At 31.4% G+C, this 7,456-nt stretch overlaps 1 long non-coding RNA gene across 1 annotated transcript in view; it reads right to left on the bottom strand.

Annotated features, from left to right (window-relative positions):
* Positions 1-7,456, bottom strand: part of LOC117167789 — a 25,033-nt gene that overhangs the window by 9,126 nt on the left and 8,451 nt on the right. The window lies entirely within an intron of this gene.

Genomic DNA, 7,456 nt, shown 5'->3' with positions numbered 1-7,456 from the left:
ATGAGAAAATATTCTTCTTTTCATTCAATAATAATGTTTAAAACCATCTATTTTTAAATCCTGCATGCATTTTAAAGGTCGCATGTCAGCGTCATGCGTGCGTGCTTCACACGTGCGAGCGATATGCGTCGCATATGAAGACTGATCTGTCTGCTCGAGTGCTGGCGCTGCGTGCGGGATAATCCGCACGCGTGCAAGCGATAACGCTCGCACTGTGCGCGCACTTTGTTATCTAGGATATTGGCAGAAATTCGGGTACCCGCACGGCGGTCCTAGCAATAGACCTTTTCATTTCAATTCGGAAGTAGATAGTGCACATGCGTGGCCGCCATGACAGTTCCCGCGAATTCAAAAGTTTCGGCCCTACTATGTAAAATGTATGTAAATTGAGAGCTTTTTATTTTTTTTAATGTGATAATTTCGTATTTAGTGAAAATTGAAAGAATAATAGTGTAGAGTATCTCAAAAGTGATTAATACGAAAAGGTCTATTGTATGGAAAGTGAGTGCAAGCAAAGATATTAGATGTTTGGGGCAAGATTTGTTGGTTATGATTTCCATAGCGTGAGTCGCTGTAAGTGTAAGGCGTGCGAACACAAGAAACATGAGTGCAAAAGTACCATTTCCTACAATAATTTTGAATGAAATAGATGTGCCAGGAGCGCAATTGGGGCCAAATTTAAGTGTAGAAGGACACAGCAGTGCACTACTAAGAAGATGGTTGCAGTGTCGGAAGCAACCAACTGATGGAAAAAAGAACGATTTAGTGGCAAGGTGAGGTTATGTTTTGGTAAACATACTTTGTTTGTTTGCTCTTTTGTCAAACTATCTTAGTACTTAACGATGATAAATTTACAAATAATAAGTATTTCCTGTAAAATTTACTTTTTGCTTTTAATTTCTCTTTTTGTGTTGAAAAGTCAATCGAAATCTGCATGTTTGAAAATTCAAGTTTTTGTGAAAAATTTGTCTTCCCGGTAATAAGCGTAGAATAGAGAAAAAATATATATTTTGAGATTTCAGCGCAAAAGTGAAGATTATTCTAATATTTTGAATGCGCAATTTTTCCATCTGTTTAAAATGCCACAATAAGAATAAGATACCCTCTAAACTTATGCACTTCTATTTCCATAGCGACCGCCACACAGTTTTCTATTCTCCCAACGAGAAAGTGTTTTCAGTATATTTAATTCCTTCTAATTTTAATGGTAACACACCTCAAAGAGGTATTTTTTATTCCTCAGAAGTGGTGATACTTTGATTTTATTTAATTGCTTCTAATAAGTTCACAAAATATGTGTGATAAGTTGTTTTAATTCCTTCATGCGGAATGTAAACTCTGAAATTTGTATTCTCACCAATTCAACTCTGCCTCCCCAGAGTTAAAATTATTAAAATTCACAAATTTGCATAGATTTCTTTGTTGCCTTTTTTAAGACATTTAAATAAATTATTAAAATATAAATAAATATAAATTTATATATTTTTCGAATTTATAAATTATAAAAAGATTTAATAATGAAAAATAGGTTAAATAAATGCTGTAGTTAAATTTTACTAAGACGATTGAGAGGATAGGATTTGCACTTTTTCTGTTCCCGCCGGGGGATTTTTAGACGGAGGAAAAATCGCGTCTCAGTCCACAAGTCTCACTTCATTATTAATGAAACACATTTAATTATTTGTAATTAGCACATATCATAACCTCTATTTGTTTGACACGTGTATCCATTTGAGGTTTCGAACGCAAATGGATACACTGAGAAACTTGATCCGAAGATGCACGGACTTGGCCGAATTGCCGATCCGAATGCAACTTTAAAAACGCGAAATATGAAAATGCACCTATACAATAGCTTCTCCCCTGCGAATGTACAATTCGGGTAAGATTCAAGTTTGCCATGCATGTAAGCCCCAGCGTGTCCATCCTATATATATATATATATATATATATATATATATTTGCCCTGTGACCACCCATCTCACGGCCGTCAGACATGACCGTAGGTGTCATGATATGTACGGTTTCCATACGGTAATAAGAAAATCAAATTTTATTTTTTTATAATTGTGGCGCCCCAATCCGACCAGTTTAGAGGAAAAATATGTTAATCTAGGGAATGTATAAATTTCATTGTGAAAATATGGTTGATGCAGGTCAAAATCATCACCTTAAAAAAAATTCTCAAAAAATAAAAAAAAGTTTTTACTTGTTATTTTGGCCTTTAAATTCTCCGGAATTGTTTGAAAAATTGTTTTATCAGTCTCCATAATATATCTTTTGCTCATAACATACGGTAAAACGGTTTTCAAGAAAACCCAGTTTTTAATTTGATTGTCCCCTTCCATAATTTCCGAACAAATTCAATTTGAAGGTTGAAATTCTTCGTAGTTTTTTGCTACCTCAGGATGAATATTTGACATGAATAGTTACATTTTGAATATGTATCAGTATTCAATTGATAATTTTTAAAGTTTCATTTCGAAATTTTTAATTATGATATTGTGCTACAAATTTTAAAGGTTTTGCAGTTGTGTAGACTCTAAATCCGCTAAATTTTCATTCTTCCTGATATGAAACTTTTGAATTTGAACAAAGAATTACGATTTTTAATTTTCAGAGTTTAAGACCTGTGAAATACTTTTTTTTTAACTATATAGTCTATGCTATAGCGCTCCTGCATTTAGAATGGGAACTTTACAATTGGGATCTATGAATTTAAGAGTGTTTGACTATTAACTGGAAGTTGCACAACTATTTTACTTCGACAAAAATTAATATCAGAAAATTGATTGATTTAAGCTTTTAGTTGAAAATATTGAAAACCTACAATATTTTACTATTGTAAATTAGGGGTCCTCAATCATTGGAAGGTGAATTTCAATATTTTTTCTTTTATTGAAAGAAACTCTGTGGAATTAAAAAAAAAGTTTTGGCAGTACCGAGAAAAGTGTGATAGCGCAATTAAGGACCTATTAGCGAACGAGTGAGCGAGCGATCGAAAGCGAAAATACAAGCATTTACAAATTTAAAAAAACACACGTAAATGAACATTTTAAGCCAAATAACGCACGATATGAAAAAAGTTCAAGAGAAGAAAAATGTTGCTTTTTGAATGCCCTACAAGAATATCAGGAAAACTTTTTTAATTTTCTAGAAAAATTTAAAATTAAAGTTTTGACAGCATAAAAAAATAATGTAAAATCAAAAATTACATTTTTTCATTCATTCATTTTTTCTTGTAAATAAACATACATAATAAAAAATGGCCATTTTTCTATTTGAGCTTCAGGCATAATTCGACAGAAATATTCGTTGTTTTCGATGTCAATTTTTTTTTAATTAAGAAATTTGTGATAATTTTAGTAAAATCCATAATTTGTGGATTAATCTGATGATTTTTTAAATAAATTCAATGAACAAATGCATTATTCGGTCATTTGTCGTGAGAAAAATTTTGATTTTTCAATGCCAGTCTTTTCAGTTGGGAACTTCATGACAATTTCATCAAGATTCATATGTTGATCAATTTCATGATTTCTTCAAACAAATTAAATCAATAAATGCATTAATCAGGTATTTGTCTACAGAAAAATACGTTTTTTCTGTGTCAACTTTTTAAATTAGGAAGTTCATGATAACTTCAGCAAAATTCATAATTTTTGGATCAGTTTTATGATTTTTTTAAAACAAATACGTTAATCGGGCATTTGTCGACAGAAAAATTGGTTTTTTCTATGTCAACTTTCTTAATCAGGAACCCTATGAAAAGTTCAGCACAATTTATAAAAAATGCATTAGTGGGACATCTGTCGACGGAAAGATTCTATTTTGTTTCAATGTCAGACTTTTAATTTAGATCTTCATAATACATTCGGCAACATTCATGATGAGTTGATAAATTTTATGATTTTTAAAAACAAATTTAACAAACAAATGCATTATTCGGGCATCGCTGGACGGACCAATTAATTTTTTTCGATATAAGTCTTTTTCATGGGCACTTCATTACATGAAAATAGTCATTTTACAGTCATTTTCCGATTCACAACAATGTGTCACGGTTAAAAAAATTCGAAATAGTTTAACTTCAAGTTGATTAATAAATTAAAATTAAAAGTGAAACAAAATTATAGACGAAGTACATTTATAACCTTTTAATAATTTGAAGAATGAAATTACTTTTGAATCTTGCATAATTATTTCAAAATTAAAAACACTTTTCTTCTTATCTATTTACAAAATTTAAATTCTTACCACCAAAAACTTATCGAAGCAATAAGCTTAGAATTTTTTAAAATAGTTTTATGAGTGATTTGTCTGTCAGTCTCAAGTTAGTAGTTTATGAAAGTTGCACATTCCTATCTGCATTAGCATAATTAAAATTGATTATGTGTACCAATGTTTTGAATTTTATAAATATTATTAAATTTAAAAATAAGTGTATCTCAAAATATAATAATCCTGCGAACAGAATGTATAAGCGGTGAAGAGAACCAATTTCATACTGCGTAAACTTCTCGATTATAATATTTAATAAGATAGAGGAAGGTGGGGCGCGACAGAACAGGCGGGTAAAATAGAACGCTACTACCCTGGCGGACCCAAGGAACCGAATGGAGCCTCTACAAATTACCCGTAAAGACCCCACTGTGTCCCCATTCGGTTCCTTTTTTAAAAACTCGAAAAAACAGCAAAATCAACTTTTAAATTGTTGAAATTCGGATTCTACGTTAAAATTCCCTATAGAAGGTCACCGAATAATTGCAATAGTTTTTTTTTTGCAACGGTAAAAAGTTTTAAAAAACTACTTACAGGTGATGCGATTCATATTTCATGTAAATTGTATCGGAAATTAAGTGTAAATTTTTATTACTTCAGAACTCAGGAATTGTGTGATTTCCGGGAGAAAATTAAGTACTAATAATGTTCTTATCCCCTTTTCCCTTACAAGAATTAAAAAAAATTAGGTTTAAATTTTCTGTTCTTCACATTAGATTTAATTAATAATTATTTAGAAAAGAAAATTACGGATTTCAAATAAAATTGTCGTTAAGGGCGAGATGCAACAAGCTGAATGGGGCGGAATGGAACACCGGAACATCCGCGGACTTAATGGCATGTGATACTTCGTCGTGTGGTCAATCGGGTACAGTTTTCCCGACTTTTTTCTCACAAAAATGAAAATTTTTTTAAACTGATTTCGGTGATGCTATAAAATATCATAACGGACGTCCCCGGACTCTTTTTTGAGGGATAATAACAAAAAAATTATTGTCTTGAATAAAAATTTTATGCACGTGCATTATTTTGAGGTTAGGGTCATTTTTCAGCTCTGTCTCATTCCGATAATTTTGAAATTATTCATGAAGTAAACTTTTTTGATTTTTTACAAACAAGTTTAGTTCTGGGACACTAGTTACTATGTTTATTTGTAAGTCCAAATTTTTCGCCCAAAAATATTGTATAGTTAGGAAGTACCGCTCGGGTGAATTGTAACACACAGAGCCTCGAAACATACACACACGTTTCTAGAAAAATAATAATTTTTTGGAATTTACTAAAAAAAAGTGTGCTGGAACGCCCGTTAGCATGTTCGCAATCATTTCCCAAATTTTTAAGACAAATATTTATTATTCTAGAAAAAAAGCCGGGGGAGCTTAAAACTTGTAAAATCGATAATTTTCTAAGTATCACATGCCCTTAACCTGTCGCAGTGACTGTCGGTGTAGCCGGTCGAGAGTCAGGATAGTTGCGGGATATTTGCAAGAAATAAAAAGTGATACACTACACGACTTAAGTTATTAAAATGCAAAATTATAAAAGAAGACTAGGAGACAAAACTGGCCCAAGGAAAGCTAGAAAAGGGCAATTGAAAGGATAAGAAACTGTGAGTTAAATTACCGCCAAGTCTAAAGTAAATACGAAGTTGCGGCATCAACACTTTGCGGTATCAATTTCTTATGTACGAAAAAAATGAATTCCTATCTATGCTGTAGTTAAAAAATAATAACCACTTCCAATCAAATAAATTTCGTATTCAAATTCAGTTTTTTCATCCTTTTATCTGCATAGGTTTCAAGTAATGTGGATATTATTCTTCATATTTCATTTTCAGAATATTTTTTTATTATTTTAAATTCCTTTAATGTCTTTCATCCTTTCTCCGCCTTAATTCTTTAGGTTATGGTCTGCCTAAACTACGCATTTTAACATTATATATCTTTCAGTTGGTGTTCAATCGCATAAATTTTGATTTTATGCGTAGCTTTTTTTAATTTTCAAAATTACTTACTAATTAAAATTGACATTCCGATTGCAAGTTCTTGCAGGTTATAACTTAATTAGTGTCAAAGATTTTATGCACCATCTCTCCCCACCTTCCCCTACTTAAGCAATAAGAAGTGACTTCATTTAGACCAATATATTCATTTTCATAGTATTTGTGCAATGTCTATTGTATCAAGTCTACAGTTTTTATGATGAGGAAACTAATGTGATTCTATCTTGATAACATTATTTTATTCTATTTTATTCTATCTTGATCAATTATTTCTTCGCTAAATACATTAATTTTTTGGTCTGAAGAACATGAAAATTGTTTTAATTAAAATGGTAATCAAAATAGGTATATGAATTTATTTGGATCAAAAAACATTTTGTTAGAGTTTTGGTTATTTATCATGAGAATGTAATATTTGTCATTTAATATTTTTGAAACTTCACGTAAATAAGTATAATGGAACAAATTAACTTAGTAGCTTTTTGCTCAGAGTAAATATATTTTCTTAATTCAAATAGTTGTCCTGATTCTATTAATTTCTTGATTAAGAAAATCGCTCCCTTGTTAAAAGAAAATACTGGCTTCTTTTAAGTAAAATTAGCCAAGTAATTCAGCCACAGGTTTAATAACTCATGCAATCTGGTGCACACTCTTCATGCAATCTTGTGCAAACTTATGCCATTTTGTAACTCATTAAACCTTATCATACATTAACAAGTATTTATATGTATTAACTCTCTAAATTTCCTGGAGTGAAACTTCACTCCGTCGGAGTGATATTTCACTCGGCAGCTTAGTCAGAAGTGAGCCTGTCCATGTAAAGTGAATCTTCTCCTTTCAAAAAAGTGAATTTTCACCCTAATAGAGTGAAAAGTCAATCCGGTAGAGTGAATGGAGCCAGTGCAATTTGAAGTGAATTCGTCCACTCTTCTACTTACAAGGAAAGTCTTTCAGGTTCCCTCGCAGATTTGATTCTCCCTTAAATATGTTTCAGTACTCGAAAAACTAAGCGACACGTATTTTCTTATATCTGCAGAAGAACACTTTAAGGGTGTTAAAGAGCCACTCAAAGATAGGGGTCTCAAGTGTCGATTGTATTGTATTGTGCATAAAAACTAAATTGATTTCGATTAAACCTACTGGAAAAGTTTTCTCGTGATGAAAGATAAATAA

The sequence above is a fragment of the Belonocnema kinseyi genome, chromosome 2 (assembly GCF_010883055.1).
Source record: "Belonocnema kinseyi isolate 2016_QV_RU_SX_M_011 chromosome 2, B_treatae_v1, whole genome shotgun sequence".
NCBI classification, from domain to species: Eukaryota; Metazoa; Arthropoda; class Insecta; order Hymenoptera; family Cynipidae; genus Belonocnema; species Belonocnema kinseyi.
Note: the sequence above shows the minus strand (reverse complement) of the source record. Positions and strands in the feature narration are given on the sequence as shown.